Here is a 26,975-nt window from a genome sequence, read left to right as displayed (position 1 = left end):
GAGCGGGGATTGGCACGGAGCTAGACTGGGATACTGGTTTGGCTTTGACTTGATCAACTTGCGTTTTGCGTTCCATCAGTTCTGCCCAGACACTAACTCAGGGGACGAGTAAGCAAGTCCGGGTTGGTAGCGACCTTACGCCCAACAGAAGGAAACACCACTCCGTCCTGCACCTCCTCACAGTCCTGGTGTCCATACGCGCCCCTACTGTCTCCTGGTCACTATCAGCCACCCTGTGAGCAGTTTCCATCCCGGGTGCCTGGTTTGACTAGACAGTAGATAGAAGCTGGATATTTTTTCTGCTTTTTACCCCATCCACCATGCCTTTATTATCAAAGTGACAAAATGCTAACATATTTTCAACAAAGAAATGGCGTGGGCATAATCTTGCTATTCTTATGCAAACCTCCAAGTTTGATTGATGTCCTTTATTTGGTCTAGTATTTTTTACGGGAGGTGGGCCTCTTTCCTATCTCTTGACCTTCAATGATGCCTAGCTCCTCTACCGGTCATCTCCAGCTGCCTGCTAGAATGGGGAAGTGCCACAGTGCTAATGAGAATAGGAATGTTTTTCCTTCAGTCCACGTTCTGTTGGCTTTATATTAAGTATATACCTTGTGAAATAGGCTTCCAAAAACCCGACTCATTGTGCCCTGGAGGACCAATTTAAAAATTTAGAAATTTCATGAGTTTATATTGCTATTGGATGTTCTTGAAATTTTAGGATCTCCTTCAGGATAATATGGGAATTCAAATGGATATATCTTATAGCCTTAGAAGCTTTCTATTATAACAAAGGCATTCTATATGCAAAAAAGATCTATTCTCATTGCCGACACATTCCTATTCAGTTTAGTAAAGCAGAAGTTAGAAGGATTCAGGCACACTCGAATTTGCCAGCCTCTCTACTACACTTGTGCTGTTGTTGTTGTTGTTAGGTACCATTGAGTCTGCTCCCACCCACTGCGACCCAGTGTGCAACAGAACAAAACACTGCCCGGTCCTGTGCCATCCTCACAATTATCCCACTGGGTCAGTGCATCTCGTTCAGGACCTTCCTCTTGTTCACTGCCCCTCCACTTTACCAAACATGCTTGCCCCACGGTCCTAATTTCCTACAATCCACATGTGGCCTTTTCTTTGAAATGGTCTAAAACAGGGGTTTCACAACTGGGGACAATTTACTCCCCAGAGACCTTTGACAATATCTGGTCATCACCTCTTGGCTCCCTAGAGACCTTTGACAATATCTGGTCATCACCTCTTGGGTGGGAGTGAAGAAGGCTAACTGGCATCTGGTGGGTAGAGGCCAGGGGTGTTGCTAATCACCTACAATGAATGCCCAGAACAGCTTCCCCCCAAAGAATGATCCAGTCCAAGAAATCAATACTGCTTTAGTTGAGAAACCTTGATCCAAATGAACCTAATTCACATCTTCAGGGACTCACCAGCATCTGCAGTACATAGTAGTTCAGTCTGTGTCCAGGGCCACTGTCACTGCTCTCCGCTGACAGGCCACGCAGCCCTGCCTGTGAAGAGAACAGTGAAGTCAGCCGTGATATTTTTTTCTTGCCCCATTGCTCCTGTTTGAAGTGAATAAATATTAGCCAAAGCTCAGAGAAGAATCGTTTAAAATAACTCCCATCAGTTTCATGGCTCTGGTGAAGAATACAATATTTCGGATGAAATAGGAAAATGACAAGCAAATTTGGGGCAAGTCCATTGTCATAGGCTGTCCCTGCCACCATCCTTCCTTTTCAACAGGAAGGATGTTGGCCCCCCCATTCTCCTTGTGTCTGTTTTCTTATGCAAGGTCCCTCCTCTCCTGGCACCTCAGGGATAGTCCAAGATGGTCCACAGCCATGTGCAACATACAGCAGATTCCCAGGGTCAGCGCCAGAAGAAGCCTTAATTTGATGAAGAGAGCTGGGGCACAAGTTGGATTTTCATGCTACCAACCCACATTCACTTATGCATTCATACCCCTTTTCCTCCAGCGTATGTATATTAGCTAAAATGTCCTTTCTCGAAATGAATGGGACTGCCAAGTCTTCAAACGGGAGCTCTCTGACATATTACAACGTTCCAAACGACTTTTGATTCCTTGGTTGAGTTTAAGTGAATAAAGATGCTAAAAGCATCTCATGAAAAATATTCATTTATCAACAGAGAGCATTGCTGAGAATGTAATTATTATCAGAATTAGTGGTTGAAACAATGTGCTGTTATTTTTGCTGCCAATCCTCAAAAACAAGCTCACTACCATCGAGCCTATTGCCTCCCAGTGACCCTGTAGGACAGAGTAGAAGTGTACTGGTTTGGTTTCCCAGACTGTAACTCAAAGCAGAAAGCCTTGTCTTTCTCCTAAGGCAGCAGTTCTCAACCTGTGGGTTGAGACCCTTTTGGGGGGGGGGGGTGTCAAACGACCCTTTCACAGGGCTCATCCGATTCATAACAGTAGCAAAATTACAGTTACGAAGTAGCAACAAAAATAATGCTATGATTGGGGAAGTCACCACAACATGAGCGACTGTATTAAAGAGTCTCAGCATTAGGAAGGTTGAGAGCCACTGTCCTAAGGAGTGGCTGGTGGTTTTGAACTGCTGACCTTGTGGTTAACAGCTCAACACTTATTTACTACACCACCAAGGTTCCCCTAACAATTCTATCAGGAAGGTATATGGGAAACACAGATGCCTTTGAATCCTGGAGCCATAATCCGGATCAGCAGGAATGAGTGCAAGATGGATTAGCAATATCTATCCCAATCAAACAAATGAGCAGTAATAGCCCCCATGCCACATACTTGCCAAGAATTCTAGATATTAGAGGAGGGTGTCTCTTAAGTCCTACCTGCATGTTCAGAAAGAGAAGAGGTGATTCTGTATTTCCACTCTTGTACACTCAGACTGTTGGTGAGAAAACATCTGTTGAATAAGATGTTTCTCAACAATTTCTCAAATTTATCCACAGCCATGGGCATCAGCTGATTTCCCATGAGCTGATGGGAACCAGAGAAGAACATTGCTGAGCCCAGATGCTTTAGCTGGGTGGTCATCTCTCCATCATATTCTTGTAAAGCAGTCCCATGACAACATAGGTTAAAATGTCCACTTTGTCTAACAGATTGCTACATGTCATGGACATTTGGGGTTGCTTGTGAATCCTGAATGAATGTGAACTGAGGAAGATAAATCCCAACCTTTCACTCTGAGCTACTCCATGGGCAAAAGAATGAATTACCGCCCTCCTAGAGGTCTTGATTAAAAAGCCATTGCCTCGCTCACAAACATGCCGGAGTATCACATTCCATCTGAAACATATGTGAGAATGTTGCATTATTTGCCATGATGTCAACGTAGTTACTTTATTAATTATGTGTTTTAAATGACTGGTTTAATTACTTTATCCCCCTTCACAAAACAAAATTCTTTCAGAAAAACAAATTGCGGGTATGTGGGCTGGCCTCCCCTTATGTTACAGATTGAATTGTGTCCCCTCGCCCTCAAACGTGAGGAGGATTTCTAACCTCTGTGCGTATGAGCCTGTTTGGAAGCAATGGGCTTTCTTTCGCTCTAGCAATGAGGTCGCACCAGAGTAGGGTGGGTCCTAAACCTAATTCTTTCTGAGTGACTTCTTATAAAAAGGGCAGAACAGCATGGGGCAGAACTCAGACAGAAGCCACGTGAGGCACCGGTAGGCAAGCGCAGGAGTTGCCTGCAGGCTCCAGAAGCATGGAGAGGCCCACAGAAGGACCAGGCAAGGCTCAAACCCTGATTCAGACCTTTACGCCGCCAGAGCTGTGAGAAAATCAATTCGCAATCCTTCAAGCCTCAGCACCACTGGTGACTGTCACTTCGTCATAGCGTGGTGGCTGTGTTGCTGTGATGCTGAAGGCTCGTCACTGGGGTTTCAAATATCAGCGGAGCCACCGAAAGTGAACAGGTTTCAGCAGAGCTTCCTGGCTCAGAACAGACAACGAAGAAAGAATGAGCTGTCCGCTTTGGAGGACACGGAAAATCTCACGGACGGCAGAGGAGCGCTGCCAGATACAGCACACCTCAGGAAGAGCAGCAGAGCAGAAAGAGGGTGCCGAAGAGGAGCCCCTCGGGAGGAAGGCACTGCAAACCCGACTGAGGGAGAGCTGCCCTCTCAAAGCAGCGTCGGCCATACATGACGTGGACGCAGGTAAACGCTGTGGGACCTTCATTTGCTGACGGACAGGACTCCTATGAGAAGAAACAGCTGCGACATCTATTGACAAGTGGAACTTGGGATATATAGAATAATGAATCTATGAAAATTGGACGTCATAAAAAATGGAATGGACCAGGCAGTGTTTCATTCTCTTGCACATAGGGTTGGTGCTATTCGGCATGGACTCCACAGAACCTAACAACAACAGCAACAACAAAGCCACCCACATGGATTCTTGCTGTTGTTATAGCAGCACAACTTCAGCCTTTTGGAGAAAACAAAAATCCCAGATGGGGTAGAACAGTTTATAAAATTGCGCTCCCCTAAGTGTTGTGTTTGTTGGGTGCCATGAAGTCAGCTCCCACTCAGCTCGAGCCCAGGTACAACAGAATGAAAGGGGCCTTCCTCTTTTTCACTGCCCCTCCACTTTGCCAAGTCTGATGCCCTTTCCCAGAGACTGGTCTCTCCTGATAACATGTCCAAAGTAACCGAGACAACGTCTTACCGTCCCCCTTCTAAGGAACATTCTTAGGGTCTCTGTAAAGCTCCTGTCTTTCAAGACAGACTTGTTGGTCTTTTGGACAGCCTTAGGAAATGAGGTGGTAATAAGTGAATTACAGACTCTTCTTTTTATAAGCGCCAATATGTAGGCATTTAAAATATGTTTGGAAATATCTGTGAGTGTTGCGCACTTTGAGATTGTATGAACTAGTGTACCTCTCTGAACACATAATTTGTAGCTGGTTACCATTGAGCTAGCTCCAACTCATGTTGAGGGTATGAGTAGCAGAACACAACGCTATCCTGTCCCGCAGCATCTTCGTGACTGTTGGTGTGCCCGGTCCATGGCTGCAGCCCTAGGAGCCCTGGTGCTGTCGTGGACTGTGTGTTGGGTTGCTAACCCCAAAGTCAGCAGGTCAAGATGAGCAGCAGTTCTGCAGGAGAAAGCTGAGGCTCTCTACTCACGTGAAGAGTTACAGTCAGACACCGCAGGGGCAGCTCTGTCCTGTGCTGCAGGGTCACTGGACTCAGAATGGACTCGCTGGCAGTGAGTCGTCTGTTTGCTTTGCTGTAATCATCCCAGCACTACAGCAGATAATAACAATCTTTTGTGATCCGCAAGGTGTTCATTGACTGCTTTTCAGAAGCAGATCTCCAGGCCTTTCTTTCTAGGTTGTCTGAGTTTGAAAGCTCCACTAAAATCTGCCCACCATGGATGACCCTGCAGGTATTTTCAATCCTGAGGCCATAAGCTTCCAGCCTCAGAGCAGCATGAACGCTACTACAGTCTGACCAACTGATAGGCGGGTGGTGAGTCAACGTATGATTTCTATAAATACCATTTATCAAGTGCGATAACCCCAGGGGGATGCTCAGGCTTAGGTCCACTTCCCTTTGACTTTAATGACCTGAAGCTGAAGCTAGAACTCATTTTGGTTTCCGGGCGTGCTGGTGGGGAATGGGTTGTGTCGCTGTGTCGTTGCGATGTGTGCTCTGTGTGCTCATTTGTTCTCCCAATGATTAGATTCTTAAGATGACAAATCACGGGGACTGGAAGTTGGCTGCAATTTTAAAAAAAAAGCACTTGTAGGAGAAAGAGTGAAAACGTGATTTCTGAGTTCCCGTTAAATGCTAGTATTCCATGAGGCGCTGCTTGCTTCGTCGCTGAAGGGATGGGACCCACTGGTGAACACAAGCAACCACGAGCTCAAACGCTGTTTCCTAAGGAGGCAGCGGAGGGAAAGGCAATTTAAAAGCCGCAAAGGAAGTTTCTGCGCGTGTAGAGAAGATGGAGTCAGACGGCAGAAAAGGAGAAAACACACAAACAACTGATATATCGTCTTTTTCCAGGAGGAATCACGTACCTTGATATTATCGTTGCTTCATTCAGTGCCAAGTATGAGAAGGAAGGATGCCATTATAAATAGTGACGGTTTTAAAAAGAAAATAAAGGGACAAGGATGTGTATACTATATGTACCACTAGTACATCTTTCGCTGCATAAAAGTAAAATGCCCAATACTCATAAATGGATTATAGATATTGAGGTTGCCTTGTGTCAAGAACAAGAAATTGGAAAGATATTTTGATGGAAAGTAACATTAAGATATTTCTGGGCTATTGGGATTCTAGGAGGTGGGGGGAGACATAACCATATTCAATCTATTGGCCCTGTCCTAGTGTCCTGGAATTGAAAGACAGCCAACAGTCCTCTTTACTGCCCTCCCTCTCTCCCGCCCTCCCTCCCTCCCTCCCTCCATCACTCCACTTTCCCAAGTCTACATCAAGGGGGATCTTCTGTAGAAATCTCATCGGCCAGGCTCCTTCAAAGTAAGACCTTGGAAGCCTCTCCCCACCTTTAACATTGAGAAAGAGCATGCGGGAGCTGAGTTTGCGAGAGTCTCTCAGATGGCTGACTGAAAGACCACAATAGAAGTGCCCCATTGGTCAGTCATGAAAACCTAGAGCAGCAGTTCTCAACCTGTGGGTCGCGACCTCTTTGGGGAGTCAAATGACCCTTTCACAGGGGTCGCCCCCTTCATAACAGTAGCAAAATTACAGTTATGAAGTAACAACGGAAATAACTTTATGGCTGTGGGTCACCACAATATGAGGGACTACCCGTATCAAAGGGCCGTGGCATTAGGAAGGTTGAGAACCACTATCCTATAGCCTTTTTTTTAGGTCCACCTAGAGCCATGAGAGATGATGATTTGAACAAACATCAGTGTTGGAAATGCAGGTAAGCGGATAGTATCTGGGCTTTCCAGAGGGCAGTAATCCGTAATCCTAGGATTTCATGGGTCTCTAGAGGGTATGACATTATGCAAAATATTACACATGTATGGGAAGAAGCACTTAGATTTTGTCAGAGTCCCAAAGGGGTGCCTGACGCTAAAGAAGTTAAGACCGTGGCATAGAATATCCCAAATAATCCTACCTATTTAGACCCCAAGTCCTTTCCTGTGCCATCTACCACAGACACTAGGACCGAGTGCTAAGCCTCTACTTGCCATGCGCTAAGGCTTGCCGAGTGGGCCTGTGGAGTCGGAATGCCGAGCTCTTCCGTTCCGAGCCTGTGCCCAGCACACCTAGCCGTGCCGACTGGTTCCGTCTCCTCCGCGCGTCCGAGGGCCCCTGGAAGAGGCACGAGTGGCAACATGCGGGGGCGACTCACCGTCTGAAGTGCGAGCAGCCCAGGGAGAAGTACCAGGAGACCCGCGCGCTGGACCATGCTGAGACCCTGAAAGCAAAAGGGGAGCCGTTTTATTCATCTGTGCTCAATATCCCTCAGCCTCTACTCATGCACCCGACAGACACTTATTTATCACCAACTGCATGCTATGGAAAGAAGCCGGGGGTGGCGTGGATTATGCATTGGGCTACGAACCACGGCTCACTCGTTCTAATCTACCAGTCCCTCGGAGGGAGAAGGATGAAGTCTTCTGCTCCCATACAGGCCGACAATGCGGAGAACGCAGAGGGGCAGGTCTATCCCGTCCTCAAGGGCACTGTGCGTGCGAGTCAAGCTGATGACTGGCTGTAGGCTGGTATACCATGGCGGAGTAGAGAGCAGCGGTGAAAAGAACAGGTTGACGAGCCAAGCAAAGCGGGCTTGAAATCGTGATTTTGACATGTTCTGTGTGATCTGTTCTTATGTGCCAATCAGTTGATTCCAACTCAGAGTGACCCATGTACAACAACATGAAACACAGCCTAATCCTTCGCCGTCCTCGTCTCTGTGGGAGCCCCGCCTTGAACCACTGTGTCAGTCTAGCTCATTGGCGGTCTTCCTCTTGTTCACCGTCCTTCTATTTTCCCATGCACAATGTCCCTTGCCAGGGACTGGTTTCTTCTGGTGATATGTCCAAAGTCCGAGGACTGTAGCCTCACCAACCTTGCTGCTTCCCAGACAGATTGCTTGCTGCTGGCAGTCCATTATCCTTCCGATGTCACCCACCAGCCCCACACACTACATGCATGGATACTTCTGCGGTCTTCCTTATTCACTGTCCAACTTTCATATGCAGATGAAGCAACTGCAAATACCAGGGCTTGGGTCAAATGCATCTTTGCCTTCAAATTGACATCTTTTCCCTGTAGCATCTTAAAGAGCAGATCTGCCCCGTGCAATATGTCCTTTGATCTCTTGAATGCTCCTCCACGAGCATCGCATCGGCTGTGGATTCAAACAAATGAAATCCTTGACCACTTCCAACCTTGTCTCCATTGATCACGAGGGTGTCTTTTGGCCCAATTGTGAGCACTTGGGTTTCTTTACATTGAGTTGCAATCCACAGTGAAGGTTGCAGCCCCGAATCTTCATCGGCACGTACTTTCTAGTCCTCTACCCTTTGAGGAAGGATGGGTCAGCTGCATAAATATGAAATCAGGTTATTAATAAACCTCCCTCCAAACCCAATCGATGCCGCGGCTTCTTTCAGCCTCAGATATGCTGAGCACGTTCTTCCCTTTCATTTGCTAGCTCCAGGTTTTGGACATTTCCTTCTCATTCTTTACTTTGGCTTCTCGGGCTGCCTTTCGAAATGTTCTGTCCAGTTCGCTTCTTCATCACTTCTTCCAGAGCACGTTTTAGAGTCTCTTCTGGCATCCACTTTGGTCTTTCCTGTTTGTTTGTTTGTTTGTTTGGGGGACAGGGGGTGAGTGACATTTTTGCTTTCTTCGTGTTTACGTTCTTGCTATCAGGAGTGTGGCCATTGTTGATATAATTGTCCAGGATGGTCAATAACTTGTGGGAAGTTTCCAAATGAATCAGAGTTAAATTTCCAATTAAGTCAGATTTTCCAGGATTATCAACAACTCCTGGGAAGTTTCCAAATAAACCATAGTTAAGTTTTCTTATAAATCAGGTTCTTTCTGAAAATCACCGCTCTTGTTGTTTAGACAGTAAAATGTTTATCCATGTCCCTTATCTTGTCTAACTCTGAAGAGTTCATTGTGACACAGAAGCAGACAGAATCAACTCAATGAGGAGAAGCTGACAGGTGTGCTTCAAACCTGGCTCAGCCACCTGCCTAGAGGTAGTGGCCCTCACCTTTCTCCACTGTGGCTTCTTCACCCGTGGAATGAGTGTAAGCATGCCTACCACATCCAGGTCCTGCTGTGAGATTTAAACAAAACACAGTGAGTCGGGTACTCCCACGGGGTTGGCCTTACAGGGACAAGTGACAGGCAAGGATGGGTTGTGTCCATAGTGGCTTGACTCTTTTCTTCAGTTTGAGAAAGGCTGAGGCTGCTCTTCCGTGTTGGCTTACAAACTTCAGGTCTTCTCACAGGTTGTAACAATACTGTGTCTTTTCAAACTACCTTTGAGATTTTGTGTTCAGTTTTTCCTCACTTCAACTATTCAATGGCCTCCACTCAACAGCAAAACAAACAAACAAGCCACTGTCTTCTAGCAGTTTCTGGGTCATAGTGATGTTATAAGGTAGAATAGAACTGCCCCATAGTTTCCAGAGCTACACATCTTTACAAGAACTCCTTGGTGTCTGGTGAGTTCAAGCCACTGCATTTTGGTGAGTCGCACAGTGCTTTAACGACAGCGCCACTAGGACTCGTGTTCAGCACCCCAGCCAATAAAAATTCTGATCATTAGTCACTTAAAGTAGGTTAAATGCCAACCGATCCAATCTGCCCCATGCTATTTCTGACCCTCTACAAAGTTCTGATCAAAGAACGTGTGCTCCACTGCGCCCGTGCCGGCCACCAGTTTGAACTTTCATTGTGGCACGTCATAATTTACAAACCTTTGACTCGGAATAAAACTCTTACTTTACCAAAATGGTTTCCTTTTTACAATGGTGATGAAATCTAAGTGAGGTGGTACAGGTGAGGCATTCCAACGAATGCATGGACACAGTCAATCCTCAATATAAGTTTATCTTTTATGACTCTTATACCCTGAGCTGGGCACCTAATACAGAGGGCAAACACAGTGAAAGGATTTAGAATCTAAACAGATTAAATCGGAAGAGGAGAACTCTGTCATAACTCTTCCCTACAGCTTTGTGTCTTACTGAGAGCGGTCACTCATTAACTCCATGCCGGAAAAAACAACAACCCGGTGAAATGTTCAGGTTGAGCTTGGCCTGAACAACATCCCACACCACCCTCTGGGGAAAACACACACAAAAATAATGAGAGCCAAAAGAACGAAGGGTCTTATGGGTCGTAGAAACCAGGCTCTGATGAAACGTTTGTCACTGCTGAGATCCTGGCTGCTGCTTAAACCTGTATCGACCCAGCCAGAATGGAGGCAGCAGCACCCAGCGCAGCAAGGATTTTGATCACTCATTCCACAGGCTACTTTGCTCGCAGAGCCAGCAGGCACTGGGTGACTCAGCAGCCTCCTCCTAGTCAGGAGCCGCCTGCAGATTCCCCGGATCCCTGTGTGTCAGTGAGCTGTGCCCGAGAGGGGAACGCACCCACAGATCTCCAGCAGAACTTTCATCCTCCCGGGCTTGCTTCCTTGGAGGCAGAGACCCCTCAGGTCAATCCTTTGGAAGCAGCACCTGAAGGGCCTTGATGGGCAGGTTTGCTGACTGTCTTCTGTCCCACCCCCAGTCCTTCAGAGAGCCCGCCCTGGGTGAGTGCTTTACACACGTCATTTCATTTTGTTCTCACGGCAACCCCATTTGGCGGGCATGCTGATGCTCATTTTACAGGCAAGGAAGCCAAAGCTGAGTCCCTTTTCCAAAGGCACCGCAGGTCGGTGGCAGAGCTAGGATTGAAGGCCCTCTGTCTGCCGCTGGTCTTTCAGCCTATGCTGTCTGTCTTTAGGCTTAGTTAACCCTTTGGGGTTAGACAAGATAATGGACACGGGTGGATATTTTACTAGTTAACGTGGTATTTTCCCAAACAACCCAGAGCTGCGATTTTCAGAAAGAACTGGACAAAATTTAATTCTGATCTAATATGAAGCTTCCCAAGAGTTGTTCATCATTCTGGAAAAGTCACACCAATAATGGCCACACTCCTGCCACTGGCATGGAGGGTAGGAGGCTAGGAGGCTGCTGAGTCACCCAGCACCTGCTGTCTCTGCGTATCCAAACCCTGCTATCCCTGTGTATCCAGTGCCTGGTGGCTGTTGTGATAATGATCTGCTTGGATGTACGTGAACCTGACAGACACTGCATGTTCCAGCAGTCCCGCCTGGGCAGCCACATCTCGAAATGCAGGTGTTCTCCCTATAAATTACTCTCTCTGGTCTTCCTTGTAGTGCAGTTAGAACATTGCAGTAATTTTGGAAAGTAAGCATCTTGGTCAGCGATTCTCAACCTTCCTAATGACCCCCAACCATAAAATTATTTTCGTTGCCACTTCATAACTGTCATCTTGCTACTGTTATGGATCAGGTGACCCCTGTGAAAAGGTCGTTCAACTCCCAAAGGGGTCATGACCCACAGGTTGTGAACCCCAGATGACAGGCAGTCTCTAGGTCACAAATGAATTCCATTCCTAAATCTTTCTTTAAGCTGAATTTGTTTACATTTTGAAGAAGTAAGGTATGGTTTGTATATTGTTTGTCTTAATATATCGTGTGTCGGTACATTTTTGGTACACAGTCAATCCTCGATATCCCTTTATCTTTTGGACAATATAGTTTTCTCTTATATCTTAATGATTTCCACACTGATCCCAGAAATGAGAAAATGCGTCAGGGAGATTGAGCGAAGAGCAGCATCAGACAGTGCACGGCCGGTCGGTATTTCCTGTGGTCCTTCGTGGGTCACTATGAGTTGGAACTGATTCAAGGACACCTAACAACAGCAGAGCACCTTTTAATGTAGAAAAATATTAAAGAAACACTTTCAGGGAAACTAAAACATCTCTAACACCATCAGCAGCAGCATCATAATGTTGTGATGTGTGTCAAAAAAACATAGTCCCTGTTGGTTATTGTGTTTGAATTTTAGCATAATAGGCTTCACAGGGGTTGGTTTGTTAATTATGGCTTGCATGTTAAGTGGGACATTTGTAACCTGTACTTTTATCTACCTATTTCAAGACTCCCACACCAAGCTCACTGCTATCGAATCAATGCCGACTCATGGCAACCATATCGGACAGGGTGGAAAGACCCCTGAGAGTTCCTCTTCACAGGGGCAGAAAGCCCCCTTTCTTCCTCCCACGGAGCAGCTGGTTTCTAACTGTTGACCTTGCAGTTTGTACCCCAACAAGTGATTACTACACCACCTGGACACTTTCATTTCATTACAAGGGAGTATTAAAAATTATGTGTAAGTGAAGAGTTGATACCAAGCTCAAGTAGAAAGAAATTGTTTTGAGAATGATGAGGGCAACAAATGTACTTGCCACAATGGATGGATGGATGCATTGTGATAAGAGTTGTACCAGCCCCAATAAAATGATTAAAATTTTTAAAAATTATGTTCACTTAACTTGAGGTCTGAGGTTTGCCAAGGCCAATGATCATGGGCCTGGAAGAAAGAGAGGACCAGCCAAACAGCCATGGCCGGGTCTCCTGCCCTGCAGACTGATCTTCCCCTGGATCATTGCTGGTTCCTGGGGCCTCCCCATTCTGGGGATGAAAAGGGGTATAACCAGGAGCTAGTTTGGGGCAGTGGCAGTGCCGAGGGGAGGGGGCACTATGGACCCCACAGAATGGCTGCCCCAAACCCTTACTGGTTCTGCCCTCTGAAGCGAGAAGACGAGGCCTGCGGCTGAGAAGAGGCCCTCTGAAGAGTGGCAGGAATTGGCAAGCCACCAGGGGGTGGGCAAAAGGAGACCATGCTTTGCTTCACTCTCTGCCATTGAGCCAGCTCTGACTCCTAGCGACACTATAGGACAGGGTAGAACTGCCCCTGTGGGTTTCTGAGACAGGTAACTCTTCACAGGAGTAGAAAACCTCATCTTTCTCCCGAGAAGAGGCTGGTGGGTTTGAACTACTGACTCTGCTTAGCAGCCAATGTGTAACCACGACACCACCAGGGCTCCCATTGCTTTACTGAGGAGGCTGGATATGCTAGCAGACATGCATCAGCACCTGGGCCTCAAACCAAGAAACCAAACCACAGCCATCAAATTGATCCCATAGTGACCCTACAGGACCCTTTAGGGCAGAGTAGAACTTCCCCTTGGGTTCCCAAGGTTATAAATCATTAGAGACACAGAAGGCCTCATCTGTCTCCTTTGAAACAGCTGGTGGATTTGAACTGCTGACTCTGCAGTTAGCAACCCAATATGCGTAGCGAGCGCACTGTGACACCAGGTCTGCTCTAGCACCTGCACCAGTTCTAAGTAATTTGGTGCTAACTCCTGAGGCCACTCAGAAATGTTGGCCTGGGCAGTGGGAGGGCGCGCGTGAGACCTTCGCCAGGCCCATGTGCAGAGCCCCACGCCTGCCCTCCCGCCAGGAGCAGCCAGTGATGCGGCCACTTGTCTTTCTCTTTCCTTCTTGATCATCTTATTGGGGCTCATACAGCTCTTATCACAACCCACACGCCCATCCATGTGTCAAGCACATTTGTACATTGTTGCCATCATCATTCTCAAGACAGTTGCTTTCTGCTTGAGCCCTTGGTATCAGCTCCTCATTTTTCCCCTTCCTCCCCACTCCCCCTTCCCTCATGAGCCCTTGATAATTGATAAATTATTATCATTTTGTCATGTCTTACACTGTCCAGTGTCTCCCGTCACCCACTTTTCTGTTGTCCGTCCCCAGGGAGGGGGTCATATGTAGAGCTTGTGATCGGTTCCCTCTTTCTATCCACCACCCCTCCCTACTCCCGGGATAAAAGAACGTACACGGCGTCTCATACAAACCATCTGCAGCACTGTTCTACGTTCTTCAACCGTCCAGTCACTCCTGTGAGGCAGGACTATCTCTATTTCCACTTACAGAGGAGACAACGGAGTCGTAGCAAGGTTACGTCATTTATCTAGGTCCTGCTACAGACAACGGGATACCCAGGCTCTCTGTATCCAGGCCTGCTCACCTGCCTCTCGGTCATGTGCATGGTGCAGTTCCTGATGCTGGGACATCTCTGCACTGGTCAGCTGACTCCCTATCTTAGAGTGGACTTGTACTTGCATTTTCCTGTGAAATCTAGGTCTTCCTCTGACCTAGGCCTGTCCAACCACCTCTGTATCAGGCCATCCACCACTCCTCCTGCATTGCTGAAGGACAACTGGCTGACTTCATGCAAAGTAGACTGGTACTGATGTCATCTTGCCTGAGGAAGATTCCCTTTCCATGTTGAAGATGTCCTACCCACGGCTCCCTATTCCCTTGAAAAGCAGCTCAGACTAAAGAATGCGTGGCATAGGAGAGGCTCCTCCCACAGCTGCAGGCCAGACGCCTTTTTCTCTTCTTTCTATTCACTGCTTATTTTGACTTGGAAGAAATATGGCCAGAGCGCTCCTGAGAGGCAAGGATGCCAGACTTCCTCTTATATACTTTGACATGTTATTGGGAGAGACCAGAACCTGGAGAAGGACATCCTTCACGCTTGGTAAAGTGGAGGGGCAGCGCAAAAGGGGAAGCGAGGTGGACACAGTGGCTGCACCGATGGGCTCAAACATAAGAACAATTGTGAGGACGGTGCAGGACCTGCCAGAGTTTCATCCTGTTGTGCGTACGGTCACTAGGGGTTCGAACCAATGTGATGGCGCCTAACAACAACAACTTACTCTGAGCTTCCCAAAGTCAGCTAGCCAGCAGACGTTAGGGCATCTGCAGTTGCCGTCCTTCCTTCTTCCGCCCTGCACACAGTGTGCTCTCAGGAAGAGCATGCATCAAGCTGACTTTCAAAATGTCCATAGAATAAGCGGTTCAATGACTCAAGCATTATGCTAAGCAAAACATGTTTAAGGGGTCTTGTGCCCATTAAAGCACAATTTTATTAATACTGTGGAAGTTACATAATCTCCTGTCAACTTGAGTGAAGGGATGGAATCTAGCCTGTCAATCAAATCACAGCAATGAGACATCTGTGTGGGCATGACCTTCTCCCGAGGATTCTGGGAACTCCCGCATTCCTCCCTGGAGGTGGACACACACTCTTCCCTGTTGACAAACCAGATGGAGCTAGGCTGATGGAGCTACACTGATGGAGCCAGACCCTGGAGCTGGATGAGCCACATGGAGACCCATGCCAATGCTGAGATGCTTCCAACACCACTGAATCCACGAGACTTTCCACTCACTGGCCTGTGATCTTCCTGCATTTAGCATCATTGCATGAGTTACATGAGTCCGATGAGGAATTTATCAGACTTATGGACTTGATCTGGACTGTGCTGGGATGCTTTCTCAATATACAATTGTTCTTTGATATAAAGCTCTCTCTTACATAGTGTCTCTGGATTTGTTTCTCTAATCAACCCAGACTAACACAATGCCAACCAATCAGAATTTTCATCTCATAAGTTCCTGGATCCTCTGTATGAAAGCTCTAAAATTTTCCTTTCACTGTGATGAATCCTTTGGGATCCATACAAAGTGCAGCCTGGTCATCTATTGCTTTGTTCCTTCAATAAACTTCAATAAACTCATTTTAACAGAAGCTCCGGTTTGCTTTTTGACACTCCCCACCTAACTCTATCGTCTGACCTTCCATCTGCAGAGCTCATGCCTTTGGCTTAAATTACTGTCTCTTAACATTCAACTTGATTCCATCAACATTCACTGAGCTTTGCTTCCAGCTATCCAAGGAGCTTATGCACACTGAGTCAGAGAAAATTAGGACTGAATTTTCACAAACCAAGACCTAAGCTAGTAAGTGGGAGAGCGAATACTCGAACCCAGTTCTCGTGACTCACAGTTTCGAGACTTACTACATAATACCTCACTCTTACGCCTCACCCACTGCCATCTCGTGTGATTTACAAGAAGTGTAAGGCATCATCTGACAAAAGACTTTCTTTAAGGAAATAGGTCCTCGCTTTTGCATTTGTTGTAAGAGTTAAGAAAGGTTGGTGGTTCTCAGAGGCATCTCCGAAGACACAAAGCCGAGAGCCTCAAATGAAGCCCCTTCAAGGCTGCTAAATACACTGCCACTGTTTGACGGGAAGGCAACCTGGCTCGTGTGGCCCAAAGGCCAGACGCCTATCCACTGGACTGCTCCAGATCAGAGGAGAGCGAAGCTCCCTGTGTGGTCACAGGAAAGCGGGGCTACACCTGCTTGGAGAGAGCCAGAGAGGGTCCCAAGTGACTTCCAGAATATAAATAGATGCCTCAAAAAGACAGATTAAAATTAAGATCGTGATGGGGGCCCAATGCCCATTTGTAAACAACTGGACATCCCCTTAAGGAAGGGTCACATGGAGGAGATGAGCCAGTCAGGGTGCAGGGTAGCACAACTTTACTTCCTAAATGCTTCCTCCCCAACCCCTACTATCATGATCCCAAATCTACCTTACAAATCTGGCTAAACCAGAGGATGTACACTGTTACAAACACAGGGGATCCAGGGGAGATGATCCCTTCAGGACCAGTGGTGAGAGTTGCGATACTCAGAGAGTGTGGGGGGTAGAGAGGGGGATCCAATTATAAGGATCTACATATAACCTCCTCCCTGGGTGACAGATAACAGAAAAGTGGGTGAAGGGAGATGTGGGACAGTGTAAGATATGACAAATTAATAATTTATAAATTATCAAGTGTTCATGAGGCATGGGATAGCGGGGAGGTAGTGGGGGAAACGAGGAGCTGATGCCAGGGGCTTAGGTGGAGAGCAAATGTTTTGAGAATGATGAGGGTAATGAATGTACAAATGTACTTTATATAATTGACATATGTATGGATTGTGATAAGAGTTGTATGAGACCCCAATAAAATGATTTTAAAAATTAAGACAGTGAAAAAGAGAAGCTGATACTAAGGGCTCCAATAGAAAGTAAATGTATAGGAAATGACGATGGCAATGTATGTACAAATGTGCTCAATACAATTGATGTGTGGAATGTTGTAAGAGCCCCCAATAAAATGATTTATTAAAAATATTTTTAATAAAACAAAATAAGATAGTTATGTAATGAAATTGAGAAACATGCCCCTTTCATGACTAACTCTTATAAACAAATCTTGGAATTATTTTGTTCTTTTTAAAATCTCTGCTATCAAACAATACTCTCCCCTCTAGAGGTCCAGCAAAGAAAAATATATTGTGTGTGTGTGTGTGTGTGTGGTTGCTGTCTGACTTCAAATTTGAAATTACAGAAGTAAGGAAGAATGCGTGTCTATTCATATGCGCGTCAATGATTCGGACTCTGCCATCCCCTCTGGTGAAGCCATGTAGGGGTGATCAACAGGACAGCCAACCGCACAGATTTCTACAGCTGTGGTTTCCAACCTTTTTAAAGCCAGGTGTCTTGTCCAGACAAACATTCTGAGCATTTGCCCCCTCCTCTATGTACCCTAATGGAACGTCTAGTGTCATGCATAGACATCATGTCCATTGTGCTGTCCTTGTCAGCTACCATTAAACCACTCGGGGCACAGTGAGCAATCCAAGATTCAACAGAACAAAATGCTGCCAGTCTCGCTGCACCTTCATGACGGGTTGAGGATCAGACCATTGGGATCCAAAGGCTTTTCGCCGCTGGCCAACAGAATAACGTGTTTGCAATGGTGGTCTCTACTGACTTCCTTCTTCATAGCGTCAATGCAATCTCTTACAGCACGCACCCCTGGCAGGTGCATATCACGTACCATTAAAAAAATGTTAAAGGATGGGATTCAAGAACACAAAAGTGATCCTCTTTTTCTACCCTGATAGGTCTTGTTGCCCACCCACACATGCCACTTGGTGGCCCTTGAATACTGTCCCATTGAACAGACAACAGCAGCTCCCTCTGCGGCTGGAGAGGTGCCCTGAGCCCGCCATCAGTGAAGCTGCAGACTTACCTGCTGCCCCCGGAGCTGTCGCCGGCAAGCTGGCAGCCCCATCAGAAAGCGCTGCCAACAGCACAATCTCTTAAAGCCGGGCCCAGAGGCCTGTGGCTTGTGTTTTCTAGATCTGTTATGCAAACATGATGTCAGAGAGTAAGGGCAGTCTGCTTTCAGGATTTGTTTTTGAAGGAACTTGTTTATCCCTGAAGTTGCAGCCGACCACACCACTCTCAGCACCCCTAATTACCCAGGGCGGTAACAGGCTGGAGGGGAAGGTGTTCTTCAAGAACAAGGCCGGTCCCGAGTCATTGTCGAACACCACTCAAGAACCCGCCCCAAACAAACAGACACAAAGCCTGCAGACAGGTTGCATCTGAAATGATGGCTGTACGTTTTTTCCCCTTTCTCCAAGCAGCTGATCCAACTCACAATAGTTGTCCGAGGAAAACACATGGCAGAAATCCAATGTGAAGGAAACGAACCCAAGCTACACCACACTGTCTTCTACACTGCGTTGTCTCGGCCTGCATGTGGTGATTCAAGGGTCTCAGATCTACATGGTGTTCACTGTAAAAAGCATTCCGCTTCAGGAAGCCACAAAGCTTTCGTTTTCTCATTTCCGGTGTTCATCCCATCAACGAACCACCAGAAACACAGAACTTCAATGTCATGTCTGGTGGGGGGCTAGAAGTGTATCTCAAAGTGTACACACCTTCAAATTCAAGGGCATTTCATCCAAGATAGATTTTGAGAGAACAGAATCAAAGCAGTGTGTGTGTGTGTGTGTGTGTGTGTGTGTGTGTGTGAGAGAGAGAGAGAGAGAGAGAGAGAGAGAGAGAGAGAGAGAGAGAGAGAGAGAGAATTACTTTGATAGCAAAGAAAGCTGAGGAAATCCACTCCTGGCCTGGCCTACTTCAAGGACACACTAAACACAGGCAGGCTGCGGCAGGTAGTGACACTCAGGGAGTGCTACAATGCTCCCCCACCCCCCGCACCCTCTGGATGGTCAGAGTCAGCTGGCAAAGCCAGCCTCGGTGGATGGCAGATGTTGGAGAGCTATGCTTCTGAGAATTCACGGACAGCAGCAATTCTCAGTCCTAACTGTGCACTAAAACCACTGGGGCACTTTTAAAATGCCGATTCCTAGTTCCTTCCACTGTCGGGAACTCTCATTTCCTTGTCCTGGGATGGGGGTTGGGTATCGTCTTTCTCAAAGGACCCCAGGATGATCCAATGCAGAGTCAGGTGGGGATGCTCTGGCTAGGTTTTTTACTCCAGATGCCTAAGTATCTAGAGATGAACCCAGCCACAGTGACACCCGGGAGAGCTGGCACGCAAAAGGACTGCTGTGTTTTCCTTCTTTGCTGGGTGCAGTTTTAGCACTTTTCGATCCTTTGTTTTAGTGGGAGATATTTATAGAGATGGTTTGCATCCTGGTGACTCCCTGGATGTCCCAGTAGACATACATGGGGATTTCCACAGCTGCTTTCGTCAGAGGTGCACTAGCAGCTCTTTCTTCCCAAGGACCTCTGGGCGGACTCAAATGTCCGACCTTTCAGTGAATTGCTGAGCACTTCAGAGTTCGCACCATCAAGAGCTCCTGACCTTTCACTAGCCTGGTAAATCTTTTACGAAAGACTGGATTTTTTTTTCTCTCAGTGCTTTCACCACAAAACACAATTCATAGCATTTAAGGTGTCTGCTATCCATTATCCATGGTCAGCTAAAAGACACACCACACCTCCTTCAAGAGCCATCTGGGACTCAGACAGACCCCAGGATGATTTTGAAGATCATGTTCAAGACCTCTGTCTAAAGTGCGGTAGGCCACTGAGATCAAATACACCGCAGACTGTGGCCTGGTGACTCAGAGGAGCAGCGCTGAGACTGCTGGGCACCATCTCCTCACCTGGTCTGAGATGATGGAACTGTGAGACAGAGCAACAGGCAGACTGACTTCCTGGCCCATGGAGGCAAAGGCTAAGAAGGCACCTGGCTGAGAGACTGAGGAGGACCGGAGAGAGACTTGGCTGCTGGCTGAGGAGAGGTGTTTCTGTGGACCAGTGACGACATCCTTACTGTTTGCTGACCCTGACTTGTGGTAACTTGCTAATTTCCTTGTTGTTGTTGTTAGGTGCCATCCAGTTGGTTCAGACTCGAATTAACTTCACTGTACAACAGCATGATGCACATGGTGCCTGATCCTGCACCATCCCCACAATTGTTCCTAGGTTGGAGCCTGTGGTTGCAGCCCAACTTCCCTGAGAAACCTCCGAGCTCCACAGAGTTATGAAGCCCGGCATAGAAGCAGAGTACCGCGGGAGAAACGGGTGGTTTCAGAATAAGTTCAGAGGGATGGAGCGCGGAGGCATGCCAGACCCCCGCCTTGTGGTACCAGGGAAGCCAGCGGGGGTCAGCGATGTCCACCTCCATTACTGTTTTATACAATGCCACCTTCCAAATAAGGCAAAAGGACGTTTCCATTGCATTTACTGTGGCTTTATACATTTCTGCCCCAATGAAAAGGGTCAGAATACTCTCTCCTCTTGTCAGACCGCCCCCCCGAAGACTCTTCCCCCCCCCTTTCTTTTATTGGGGCATCTTACATCTCTTATCACAACCCATACATTCATTCAGTGTGTCAAGCACATTTGCACATATGCCGCCATCATCATTTTCAAAGCATTCTCTTCCCACTTGAGCCCCTGATATCAGCTCTTCATTTCTTCTCCCTTACTTTCTGACCCGCCCTCCCTCACAAACACTTGATAAGTTATAAATTACTTTCATATCTTATATCATCCTCTGTCCCCCCCTCACCCACTTTTCTGTTATTCGTCCCCCTGGGAAGGGGTTCTATTGATCCTTGTGATCGATTCCCCCTTTCTCCCCCACCCTCCCCTAATCCTCCTGGTATCTCTACTCTCCTTGTTGGCCCTGAGGGGTTTATCTATTCTGGAGTCCCTGTGTTGTGGGCTTTTTTGGGTAGCAGTGTGCGTGTTCTGGTCTAATCCAATTTGTAAGGTAGAATTGAGGCCATGATAGTGGAGGGAAGGAAGCATCAAAGAACTAGAGGGAAAAAATTTTTTTTAAATAAATAAAGAGCTAGAGGAAAGTCATGTGTTTCATCAGTGCTACACTGCACCCTGAGTGGCTCATCAAGAAGACTCTTTCAAGGGTTTGGATGCTGGATGGGAATAGTCTTTCTGCCGCCCATCAACTCCCCAAGTACATCAAGGACTGCAGGCGGCTCTCTTCCCCTTAGCCCTAATATCAATCTCCCAATCTTCCTTTGTTACAGAACTCCTAATTCTTACAAAACAAACAAACAAAATTAAATAGATAAAAAACAGGGTCAATGAGTTGATTCTGACTCGTAGCGAACCGGTGTAAGGTTTTTGAGACTAAATCTTTTCAGGAGGAGCAAACAATCGTGTCTTTCTCCCAAGGAGTAGCTGATGAGTTTGAACTTCCAACCTTGCAAGTAGTAGTCCACCACTTATCTACAATGTCACTAGGGTTCTTAGCTATGGAAAAAGTCCTTTATCTCCTAGACTCCTATATTAGGCTGGGCTGACTAGAGATACAAATCCAGAAACACTCAGATATATGTAAGAGAGATATTTATATCAAAGAGTAATTGTATATTAAGAAAACATCTCAGCCAATCCAGATCAAGTCCATAAGTCCGATATTAACTCATATGTCCAATTCTAGTCTATAAATTCCTCTTCAGACTCACGCACCACATGCAATGAGGCCAAATGCAGGAAGATCACAGGCCTGTAGGTGGAAAATCTTGTGGATGCAGTGGTGGTGGAAACATCTCCAGGGTTCTGGCTGCCATCAGCATGGCTCCAAGTGGATTGTCATCAGGAATGTGTAGCAGAGAAAGAGTTCCCAGAATCCTCATGGGAGGCCATGCCCACAAGGAGGGATCAGGCTGTGACCTGACTGACAGGCTAGACTCCACCCCTTCATTCTTATTTATCACGTGGACATGAAATAGTACAGCTACCACACCTCCTTTGCTCATTTTGCTGATCTCTTGTGGTGTAGTGGTTATGCATTGGGCTGCTGATGGAAAGGTTGGCAGTTTGAAACCACCAGCCGCTCCTTGGGACAAAAATGAGGCTTTCTACTCCATAATAAGTTACAGTGTGGGAAACCCACAGGGGCAGTTCTACCCGATCCTGTAGGGCAGCAGTTTTCAACCTGTGGGTTGCGACCCCTTTGGGGGTCGAACGACCCTTTCACAGGGGTTGCCCGATTCATAACAGTAGTAAAATTACAGTTATGAAGTAGCAACAAAAATAATGTTATGGTTGGGGGGTCACCACAATATGAGGAACTGTATGAAAGGGCCGCGGCTTGAGGAAAGTTGAGAACCCCTGCTAGAGGGTCTCTACGAGTCATCATTGATTTGATGGCAGCAGTAAGTTTGGAATGATGGGAAAAGACACTCCACCTGGGAATAACTGAATGATACGCACGTCTTGAGACAAAGCATTGCTATTTTATTGAGGATATTGACACAGGAACGTGCTACTATCAACTCCTATTGAAGCAGGAACATGGCAGTGAGATCCTGAGATCTTCCGCTACGGTCCTAACAAAGCCTAAGGAGCTGCTTTGGAGTCCAGTTCCTGAAGGGTTTCTCGAGTCAGGAATCGCCCCGGTGACGGGTGGTCAGGAAATGTTGCCACTCTGTTGTTAGTGGAGGTGTAGACATTGGGTCTAAAGTAGTTCCTCTGTTCAGTGGTGGGTTTCTCTGATAAAGCTAAAACCAAGATGAAAATACATTTCAAAATCTGTGGCATGCAAAAACTTTATAGCTATTATTTGCATTATAAAACATTTAAAATTATCGAGGTAGGGAAGGAATCATTTCCCACCATTCCATATTCAAGAGGGCTTCAAAAGCTCATGGGGAAAAAATCCATTATGTTTTCATTCAATTTTTTCCATGAACGTTTTGAAGTCCCCTCATCTCTAACAGCTACCCATGAAATTCTAATTTTATCTCTGAAAAGACAATCAAGTATCCAGTTTCCAATGGTGTCCCAGTGAATCTTCCTGGCAAGAACAACTGAGTGGATTGAGGGGAACGAGAAGCTTCTGTTGAAAGAAGCGGAGTTTGAAGACAGCGAAACCTTACAGGCCTGTGTTTGCAGTGAGGAAAGAGTCTTAACTCTTAAATAATGATTTAGAATTTTATTAAAAACTGAAACATAAGCCAGAATTAATGACGCCAAAACCCTCCAACATGATCTCTGAGCCCTTTCTCCTCCCTGAGGCCTGGCTGAGAGGAAAAAGGACGGGTCTGAACTTACGCAGGTCCTCAAGAGCCTGTTCGCCCTCAGAAGAAGGTGCTGTCAGGAAGAAACAAAGAAAGAATCAGTTATGGGCATTTCAGTGTCAGAAGACTTTGCTTTAGTTAAAACATTTACTTTCTAAATGTTCAGTTCAGAGCACAGTTCCTAAAAAGCAAATGTGCCGATTGTTATTTGAAAGGATGACCTCTAAAAAGAATGTCATACAGGAACCGAGAATAAGGAATTTTAGATGTCATAGTGGGTGCATTTGACAAGTTTACAACCCAGCTTCCGATTCCTGGGCCAGGAACCTTGTATATTCTTTCCCTGACCTCCTGAACCGTTCAAGACGCACCACTCAATGGCCAAGCAACACACCCAGGTGGTTTCTGACTTGTGGTTCATTTGATTTCTGGTAAATGAGATTTTGGTAAACTTGGAAAAGGAATTCCATGACTTACCTTATCCCCTTAATTACCAAAGAGAAGCACTCAGACAAGGGTGTTGTCCACCCACGAAAGAGAAAACTCAGGGCCAGTGCTGATAATGACAGGTCTGGAAACATTCTACTTCTTTAATGATGATTCTCCCCAGTCCTCAGGGACTCCCTACAGAATTCCAGCTACAACAATCAGCGACGTCTTCTTGCTTTTCCCTTGGATTTTTAGTGCTTAGCTTGGAGAAAAATCTAATCTTACTTTGTGTTTCTGGCAATGTTGCTCTTTAAAAATGTCCATTATTTTCTTCCTGTATCTTGTCTCTTTAGGCAGCAGTAAGCCTACCCTAATTTAGGTTGGGGGTGGGATGGGGCCGGGAAGAGTGGGTTGGGGGAGAGCAATTACCTTCCAGTGTTTGCAATGATGATGGCAAATTCCACGATGATAAATCTGCAACTGGAAAATGGAGAGGCCAAGAATAAGGGGACTGAGCTGCTTATAGTCGTGGTAACAGTGAGTTGGGTAAGGGGACTCCTGGAAGGCAGGCCTGGGTTTTATTATCTTTCTAATCCTGGCACCTGTGTAATTGTCTGTCATAAATTTTCTCAAAAAGTTTGTTTAAAGATGGCGTGAATGAATCTGGCATGTGTTAGCACCAGTAGCTGCTCCTTTTTAATTCCAGGACATATCATCCTCTCCGCCCTTCTCGCTCTCCTCTTTGCTCACAGTAACATCTTGAACTGACTCAGCCACCCTCGAGAACAGATTGGAACTCCTAGAAATCTAAAGGGATTCCAGGCTAGGAATCTTTGTGGGCGAAGACAGCCTCATCTTTCTCCCTTGGTGCCGCTGGTGGGTTTGAACCACAGAGCTCTTAGTTAACAGGCCAACACTTAATCCACTGTGCCACGAGGGCTCCTTCTTGAGCTGCAGTCATGCTTAGCCTACTACTTCTGGGACAATGGTTGTCTTACAGGTTTACTGGCTCCCTCCAGGCCACCTGCAGGTCCCCCTGAAAGGGCTGCTCCCTCAGACTGAGGCCCTCAACCTTGGCTGCTCATGGGGATAGTCACCTGGGGAGTTGATTAGGAATCCCATGTCTGGACCACACCCTAAACCAAGTTAGTCAGTTCTTTTAGAGTAGAACCCAGATGTTTTTTTTAAGTTCTTCAAGTAACGCCAACGTGCAGCCAACGTTGAGACCCACTGCTCCTTTCTGAAGGTGGCAAGTGGCTCCACCTCCTTGCCTGAAACCTCGATGCGTTCCTAACAGGCCTCTGAAGAGAGGTGCAAAGAATTGCTTCACGCTCCAAGGAAACTCTTGACAGAGACTGTAGCTTTGGCTCGTGATGGAGGGAGGAATAATTTATCTTTAAGTTCATGAAAGTTTAATCACAGCAAAAAGCTCAGCTTGCACGGACAGAAGCTAGCCTGCAGAACTGGCCATTGCGAGGTACTTACTCGTGTGCAGTGGGCTGTGACCAGGCAGAGAGCCAGCAGGAACACCACTTTCATCGTCCCGCTGTGTCTGCAGGCAGGGGAAGAGGGTGCCTTCTGCTCTTGCATGCACGGGACCCTTCCGTGCCCACGTAGCCCAACCCTGGCTCAGGCGTGCTATTGAGGAGGCTGGCCAAAAGCCAGGTTCTGTGCAAGCAAACCCTCCTGAACGAAAGACGTGCATTGTCATTGAGTTGATTCCAAGGCCATCGATCTTTCCCGGGGCAGACAGCCTCCTTGTTCTCCCGCAGAGCACCGGTTGAGTTTGACTAGTTGACCTTCCAGGCATCCAGAGGAGCCCTGGTGGCATCATGGGTGACCTGCTGGACGGCTAACCATAAGGCCAGCAGTCAGAGACCACCAGTGTCCGCGGGAGAAAGAGGAGGCTTTCAGCTTCCATGAAGAGTTAGTCTTGGAAAACCACAGGAGCTGTGGGTCAGAGCTGACTAGACGACAGGGAGTGAGTGGGTTAGCTGTCTAAGGCTTACCCGACAGTGCCACCAGGCCTCCTTATTTGGAAACCTCTCCCCCCCTCCCCTGCCACACACACAACCTCCACCCCCAAGAATCAAACCCACATCCACTGAGTCAATTCTGACCCACAGCAACCCTATAGAACAGAGTCGACTGGCTCCCTACGGGTTTTCCCAGGCTGTCCATCTTTACAGGAGCACAAAGCCTCGTCTTTCTCCTGCAGACTGGCTGGTGGGTTCGAGCTACTGACCTTGAGGTTAGCAGCTCAACAAGTAACATACTGTGCTACCAGAGCTCCTTCTCTGAAGTCAAAGAACCCATCAACGAGGGATTCTGGGGGTGTTTACATAATTGAAACACAAATTATCATTCAAATGGCTTATGAATGATGTTGCCCCTGATTTGGGATCTCAGTCTTACAAATAGGTGTGTTGTTGTGTTCAGGCATCACAGAGTCCATTTGGACTGTGGCCTAGCCACCTATGTAACAGAGTAGAATCACCCCATAGAGTGTGCTCCACATTACTCTAAGGAGCAGATTGCCAGGCCTTTCCTCCGGCAGAGCTGTGGGGTGGGTTTGAACTGCCAGCATTTCACTCAGCCACAGTCACAACAGGGCTGCTTCATACAAGGCTGGACAAAATGTTGAATGCTTATTAGAAACAGTTTCCTTCTGCCTCTAAAGGAACATCACTGAACTACCCCCTACAGTGCTTTTGCAAGCACAGCCCGTTAATACATATTGTTGCATTTGATTCTCACAATGGTGTTGACAAGTAGGGATTACTAGTGTGACAGTCACTTTACAGTGGGTTCTTGTTCCATTTACCACTGCACTATGATGGGCGCGTGGACTGTTTGTCTGATGTGTGAGTTAGCGACTGTTCACAGCTACACCGGTTTCTATTTTCTTCTGCATCATGGCAACTTTAGGTCAATCATTCTCATCTTTCTTGTTAAAAGGAAAATTCCAGAGAGTTAATAATGCACCTTTGAAATAAAATAGAAAATGCTCTTGGTGGTGGTTCTTTTTTTTTTTTTTTTTTTGAGGAAGAGAAGAGAGAAAAGGCATTCTGAGTGGAAGTGGAAGTGCCAGGTGGCTCCATAAACAGGATCCTATAGAGCAGCGGTTCCCAACCTGGCGCCCGCGACCCCTTTGGGGATCGAACGACCCTTTCA

This window comes from Tenrec ecaudatus, chromosome 3, assembly GCF_050624435.1.
Source record: "Tenrec ecaudatus isolate mTenEca1 chromosome 3, mTenEca1.hap1, whole genome shotgun sequence".
Taxonomy (NCBI): Eukaryota; Metazoa; Chordata; class Mammalia; order Afrosoricida; family Tenrecidae; genus Tenrec; species Tenrec ecaudatus.
The sequence above is the reverse complement of the archived record's forward strand: the minus strand, read 5'-3'. Positions refer to the sequence as shown.